Raw genomic sequence first — 7,233 nt, forward strand, 5'->3', positions numbered from 1 at the left:
ATGTTATTGGGTAGCTACGATTCCATATTAAAGGACCACTCTAGGCACCCAGACCACTTCAGCTTAATGAAGTGGTCTGGGTGCCAGGTCCAGTTAGGGTTAACCCATTTTTTTTATAAACATAGCAGTTTCAGAGAAACTGCTATGTTTATTAATGGGTTAAGCCTTCCCCCAAATCCTCTAGTGGCTGTCTCATTGAGAGCCGCTAGAGGCGCTTGCGTGTTTCTCACTGTGAAAATCCAAGTGAGAGCACGCAAGCGTCCATAGGAAAGCACTGTAAATGCTTTCCTATGCGACCGGCTGAATGCGCGCGCAGCTCTTGCCGCGCATGCGCATTCAGCCGACGGGGCGGAACGGAGGAGGATCGGAGGCAGAGATCTCCCCGCCCAGCGCTGGAAAAAGGTAAGTTTTACCCCTTTTCCCCTTTCCAGAGCCGGGCGGGAGGGGGTCCCTGAGGGTGGGGGCACCCTCAGGGCACTATAGTGCCAGGAAAACGAGTATGTTTTCCTGGCACTAGAGTGGTCCTTTAATGGGTATTTATGATTCCATGTTATTGGGTATCTATCATTCCATGTTATTGGGTATCTATGATTCCATATTAATGTGTATGTATGCATATTGATGTGTATCTATGATAGCAGGTTAGTTTGTATGTATGCATGTTAATGTGTGTCTACAATTGCATGTTAGTGGGTTAGTGAGGGAAAAAAGTATTTGATCCCCTGCTGATTTTGAACGTTTGCCCACTGATAAAGAAATGATTAGTCTATAATTTTAATGGTAGGTGTATTTTAACAGTGAGAGACAGAATCAGAAAAATAAATCCAGAAAAACGCATGTCAAAAAAGTTATAAATTGATTTGCATGTCAATGAGTAAAATAAGTATTTCATCCCCTATCAATCAGCAAGATTTCTGGCTCCCAGGTGTCTTTTATACAGGTAACGAGCTGAGATTAGGAGCGCTCTCTTAAAGGGAGTGCTTCTAATCTCAGCTCGTTACCTGCATAAAAGACACCTGTCCACAGAAGCAATCAATCAGATTTCAAACTCTCCACTATGGCCAAGACCAAAGGACTGTCCAAGGATGTCAGGGACAAGATTGTAGACCAAGCATGTCAAACTCGCGGCCCACATTGAATATCTTTGTGGGCTGGCGAGCCACAAGTTTGCCATGCTTACTAAGGCAGAGTAGGCACCTGCCTACAGGTGCCTACTATGCTCAAATTTACCCGGCCGGGGAGGAGAGGTCTATAGCGACAGCGAGGGAGCTCAGTCTTCCTGCTCCTCACTGCTCCCTCGCGCTTGACCTTTGTAGTGATGCTAGGTGCCGGAGTGTATGTCTGTCAGAGTGTGTGTGTGTGTCTGTCAGAGAGTGAGTGTGTGTTTGTCAATGTGTGTGTGTCGGAATTTCCGTTTGGCACTTCCGAAATTTGGGAATTCTACAATTCCCTATCCCTACTCCTAGCCCTACCCCTAATCCTAACCCTACCTCTACTCCTAACCACTAGAGACCTCTTCATGGCGTTCTACGGAGTTACACAAATTTTGAGATTTAGATAAGCTTGACATGTCATAAAACTATCTCTCTATCATCTAACTCCACATGTCTCTACGAGATGGGGAAGCTGAACCTGCGTTAGTGGTTGCAGACAAAATGGCCTACCTGACACGTGGGGGGGTTCAAATTAATATGGAGTAAACTATGAGCTCACTGGGTTCCAGGAGTGTGTCGCTTAGATATCATATTAACATAATAAAGCAATAAAACAATAGGTCTGACTAAAGTAAGCAAACGGTTATGTATAGAGGGAGACAACATTATCTAGCCCGGGCTCTTGTAATCTCTCCCACCCTGGCTTCCCAGCCCTTCATCCGATACCCATGCTAGTTATCTGAGATAAGTTAGGTGATAGTGTCTCGGTTGTCCAATACCGGCCTTCCCGTATGCCCCAGGCCCTCTCAGGAGCCAGCATGCATGTCCCAGTGCTCTGGATGTTTTTCGCTCCGCCAGTCAAGCCTCGGGAAGGTGTGGGTCGGCGTAGTTTCTTCCGACAGGACGGCGTCGGCAGCAGGGTCTTCCCCCGCCAAGCCCTTCTCCCAGGTGTGTCGTAGCGGGCGCTGGGCATCTTGTGGCGTAGGTTGGTAGTTTTCTCGGAGGCCTTGTTCCTTCGTGGCTTCTTAGAGACAGGTGCTGTCAGCGGTCTCTGTTGCATGTCAGCCTCAGGGTGCAGATTCTTGGGAGGTAAGTTCTGCAGCTTAGTGTGTCTGCGCTGTTCTCTCGAGGCTTGATCCACCCTGCTTTGCAGCTTCTGCCAGAACCTGCTGAAGAGTTCATCCAGTCATTGCTCGAGTGTATCAGGAGTTGGTTCAGAGGCTGCCATCTTGGCTCAGCAGAATGCTTGTATCAGAGGCATGTTAGTTGTACTCACAGCTGAGGAGTAGTACTTGCAGAACTGTGCCGGGATGACCCCCACCGGCTGGGGGGGGAGGGAGACAGGGTTCTGACCGCTTCGGTGCCTTCCAGCTGAGCAGCCTGCTGGGGGATCGGCCGCCTCTCCCCCGTCCGCCTCTACCGGTAGGCCGCACGTTATTGTCAAGTTTAGGTTGTCCGGTATGACCCGGAAACCCCACAAATTGAGTCTTGGGGTACACTTAGTCTTCCAAGCTTCGGAGTAGGCAGATTATTTGGGATAAATATCTTTAGAATATCTTAATAGTGGGTTCTCACGCGGAGCACACGCTTTGTGCGACCAAGCAGCTTGGCGGTCAGGCCCCGGCCCCGCAAATTCTATTTAAGTGTCACAAAGATTAAATATTTTGTTTTTCAGTTTAACTCATGGATGGCATTGTGTCTCAGGGCTCTTTTGATCACTGAAAACAACGTCTGACACATTATTAAGCAAAGCACCATTTTCATGCAATATGGGGAAGAAAAAGGATCTCTCTGCTGCCGAAAAGGGTGAAATAGTTCAATGCCCTGCTCAAGAAAACGTAAGCGTGATCATCGCACTATTAAGAGATTTGTGGCTGATTCGGAGCACAGATGGGTTCGTGCAGATGAAGGACATTGAGGAAGATTTCAGCCAGATCCATGCATCGGATCAAGAGAGCAGCTTCTAAAATACCATTACATAGCAGCAAGCAGATATTTGAAGCTGCTGGTACCTCTGGAGTCCCACAGACATCAAGGTGTAGAGTCCTCCAGAGTCTTGCAACTGTGCATAAACCTTCTATTCGGCCACCACTAACCAATGCTCACAAGCAGAAATGGCTGCATTGGGCAGAGAAATACATGAAGACTAATTTTCAAACAGTCCTGTTCACTGATGAATGCCTGGATGGTCCAGATGGATGAAGTAGTGGATGGTTGGTGGATGGCCACCCTGTTCCAACAAGGCTGTGACGTCAGCAAGGCGGTGGTGGAGTCATGTTTGGGCCGGAATCATGGGAAGAGAGCTGGTTTGCCCCTTTAGGGTCCCCGAAGGTGTAAAGATGACCTCTGCAAAATATGTGGAGTTTCTGACTGACCACCTTCTTCCCTGGTACAGGAGGAAGAACTATGCTTTCCATAATAAAATCATCTTCATGCATGACAATGCACCATCTCATGCTGCAAAGAATACCTCTGCATCAATGGCTGCTATGGGGATAAAAGGAGAGAAAGTCATGGTGTGGCTTCCATCCTCCCCTGACCTCAATCCTATTGAGAACCTTTGGAGCATCCTCAAGCAAAAGATCTATGAGGATGGGAGGCAGTTTACATACAAACAGCAGCTCTGGGAGGCTATTCTGACATCTTGCAAACAAATTCAAGCAGAAACTGTCCAAAAACTCACAAGTTCAATAGATGCAAGACTTGTGAAGCTGCTATCAAATAAGGGGTCCTATGTTACAATGTAACGTGACCTGTTAAAATGTTTAAAAAGTTAAAATGATGTTATAAGTTTGATTGAAATAGCTTTTGATTTCAGTAAATATGCTGCAAACACAACAAATGACAATTTTCAGTTCTTTACAGCCTATAAAGTGTTTTGAAACTTACTGTGTGTAATAATTTGGAACAGTGCATTGTAAGTTTTTCATGTTTAAAAAAATACGGTTATCATTAGGAGGTTTGTTCAATAAAATTTGAATTGTACTCTTAATAGTTGATAACATGAGAATTATGCTGACTGTTATTTACATCAATTATTTAGGTAAATGAGAAAAATATAACTTGCATAATAATTTTGAACAGGGTGTACATGTTATGATTGTATGTTGGTGTGTATGTATTCAATCATACATGGTGATGTATGTCTATGATTGCATGTTAGTTGCATGTTAATGTATATCTATAATTGTGTTTTAGTGTGTAAATATTCATATTAATGTGCGTCTTTCATTGTGTGTTTGTGTGTATGTATGCATGTTAAATTGTACCTACGATTGCATGTTAGTAGGTATAGATACATGTTAATGTGTGTGTATGGCTGTATGTTAGTGTGTATGTATACATGTTAATGTGTGTTTATGATTGTATGTTAGTGTGTATGTATACATGTTAATGTGTGTCTCTAAATGCATGTCAGTGTGTATGTATACATGTTAATGTGTATCTATGATTGTTTGTATACATGTTAATGTGTGTTTATGATTGTATGTTAGTATGTATGTATTCAATTATACATGTTGATGTGTGTCTATGACTGCATGTTAGTGCGCATGTATACATGTTAATGTGCGTAAGTCAGATTGTGTAATTCATTTCCAGGATATTGCATATGATTTTTGGGTGTCAGGGAGACGCATTGCTTGCTTCTCTTAAACACTGAATTCAAAGTATTTGAAGTGGTCTGCAGGTAGGCTTCAGTCCATGACAGTGATTTTGCGTGTGTATGTGCCTGTTAATGAGTGAATTGTATGTATGTGTGTGTGTGTGTGTCAATGGGCTTGTCTGCAATGAGCTTGCGTGTTTATGTGTCAATGAGCTTGTCTGTAGTAAGCTTATGTGTGTGTCAGTGAGCATGTCTGTAGTAAGCATGTGTATGTGTGTCAGTGAGCTTGTCTGTAATGAGCTTGTGTCAGTGAGCTTGTCTGTAGTGAACATGTGTGTCAGTGAGCTTGTCTGTAGTAAGCATATGTGTGTGTCCGTGAGCTTGTCTTTAGTGAGCAGCATGTGTCAGTGAGCTTGTCTGTAGTATGCATGTGTGTCAGTGAATTTGTCTGTAGTGAACATGTGTGTCAGTGAGCTTGTTTGTAGTAAGCATGTGTGTGTCAGTGAGCTTGTCTGTAGTGAGCATGTATGTCAGCGAGCTTGTCTGTAGTAAGCATGTGTGTCAGTGAGCTTGTCTGTAGTAATCATGTGTGTGTGTCAGTGAGCTCGTCTGTAGTGAGCATGTGTGTCAGTGAGCTTCTCTGTAGTGAGCATGTGTGTCAGTGAGCTTGTCTGTAGTGAGCATGTGTGGTGTGTCAGTGATCTTGTCTGTAGTAAGCATGTGTGTGTGTCAGTGAGCTTGTCTGTAGTATGCATGTGTGTCAGTGAATTTGTCTGTAGTGAACATGTGTGTCAGTGAGCTTGTCTGTAGTAAGCATGTGTGTGTGTCAGTGAGCTTGTCTGTAGTGAGCATGTATGTCAGTGAGCTTGTCTGTAGTAAGCATGTGTGTCAGTGAGCTTGTCTGTAGTAAGCATGTGTGTGTGTCAGTGAGCTTGTCTGTAGTAAGCATGTGTGTGTGTCAGTGAGCTTGTCTGTAGTGAGCAGCATGTGTCAGTGAGCTTGTCTGTAGTATGCATGTGTGTCAGTGAATTTGTCTGTAGTGAACATGTGTGTCAGTGAGCTTGTCTGTAGTAAGCATGTGTGTGTCAGTGAGCTTGTCTGTAGTGAGCATGTATGTCAGCGAGCTTGTCTGTAGTAAGCATGTGTGTCAGTGAGCTTGTCTGTAGTAATCATGTGTGTGTGTCAGTGAGCTTGTCTGTAGTGAGCATGTGTGTCAGTGAGCTTCTCTGTAGTGAGCATGTGTGTCAGTGAGCTTGTCTGTAGTGAGCATGTGTGGTGTGTCAGTGATCTTGTCTGTAGTAAGCATGTGTGTGTGTCAGTGAGCTTGTCTGTAGTATGCATGTGTGTCAGTGAATTTGTCTGTAGTGAACATGTGTGTCGGTGAGCTTGTCTGTAGTAAGCATGTGTGTGTGTCAGTGAGCTTGTCTGTAGTGAGCATGTATGTCAGTGAGCTTGTCTGTAGTAAGCATGTGTCAGTGAGCTTGTCTGTAGTAAGCATGTGTGTGTGTCAGTGAGCTTGTCTGTAGTAAGCGTGTATGTGTGTCAGTGAGCTTGTCTGTAGTGAGCATGTGTCAGTGAGCTTGTCTGTAGTAAGCATGTGTGTCAGTGAGCTTGTCTATAGTGCGCATCTGTGGTGTGTCAGTGAGCTTGTTTGTAGTAAGCATGTGTGTGTGTCAGTGAGCTTGTCTGTAGTGAGCATGTGTGTCAGTGATCTTCTCTGTAGTAAGCATGTGTGTCAGTGAGTTTGTCTATAGTGAGCATCTATGGTGTGTCAGTGCGCTTGTCTGTAGTAAGCATGTGTGTGTGTCAGTGAGCTTGTCTATAGTGTGTCAGTGAGTTTGTCTGTAGTGAACATGTGTGTCAGTGAGCTTGTCTGTAGGGAGCATGTGTGCCAGTGAGCATGTGTGTCAATGAGTTTGCCTATAGTGAGCATGTGTCAGTGAGCTTGTCTGTAGTAAGCATTTGTGTCCGTGAGTTTGTCTGTAGTGAACATGTATGTCAGTGAGCTTGTCTGTAGTAAGCATCTGTGTCAGTGAGCTTGTCTGTAGTAAGCATGTGTGTGTGTCAGTGAGCTTGTCTGTAGTAAGCATGTGTGTGTGTCAGTGAGCTTGTCTGTAGTGAGCAGCATGTGTCAGTGAGCTTGTCTGTAGTATGCATGTGTGTCAGTGAATTTGTCTGTAGTGAACATGTGTGTCAGTGAGCTTGTCTGTAGTAAGCATGTGTGTGTCAGTGAGCTTGTCTGTAGTGAGCATGTATGTCAGCGAGCTTGTCTGTAGTAAGCATGTGTCAGTGAGCTTGTCTGTAGTAATCATGTGTGTGTGTCAGTGAGCTTGTCTGTAGTGAGCATGCGTGTCAGTGAGCTTCTCTGTAGTGAGCATGTGTGTCAGTGAGCTTGTCTGTAGTGAGCATGTGTGGTGTGTCAGTGATCTTGTCTGTAGTAAGCATGTGTGTGTGTCAGTGAGCTTGTCTGTAGTA

This window comes from Pelobates fuscus, chromosome 5 (assembly GCF_036172605.1).
Source record: "Pelobates fuscus isolate aPelFus1 chromosome 5, aPelFus1.pri, whole genome shotgun sequence".
NCBI classification, from domain to species: domain Eukaryota; kingdom Metazoa; phylum Chordata; class Amphibia; order Anura; family Pelobatidae; genus Pelobates; species Pelobates fuscus.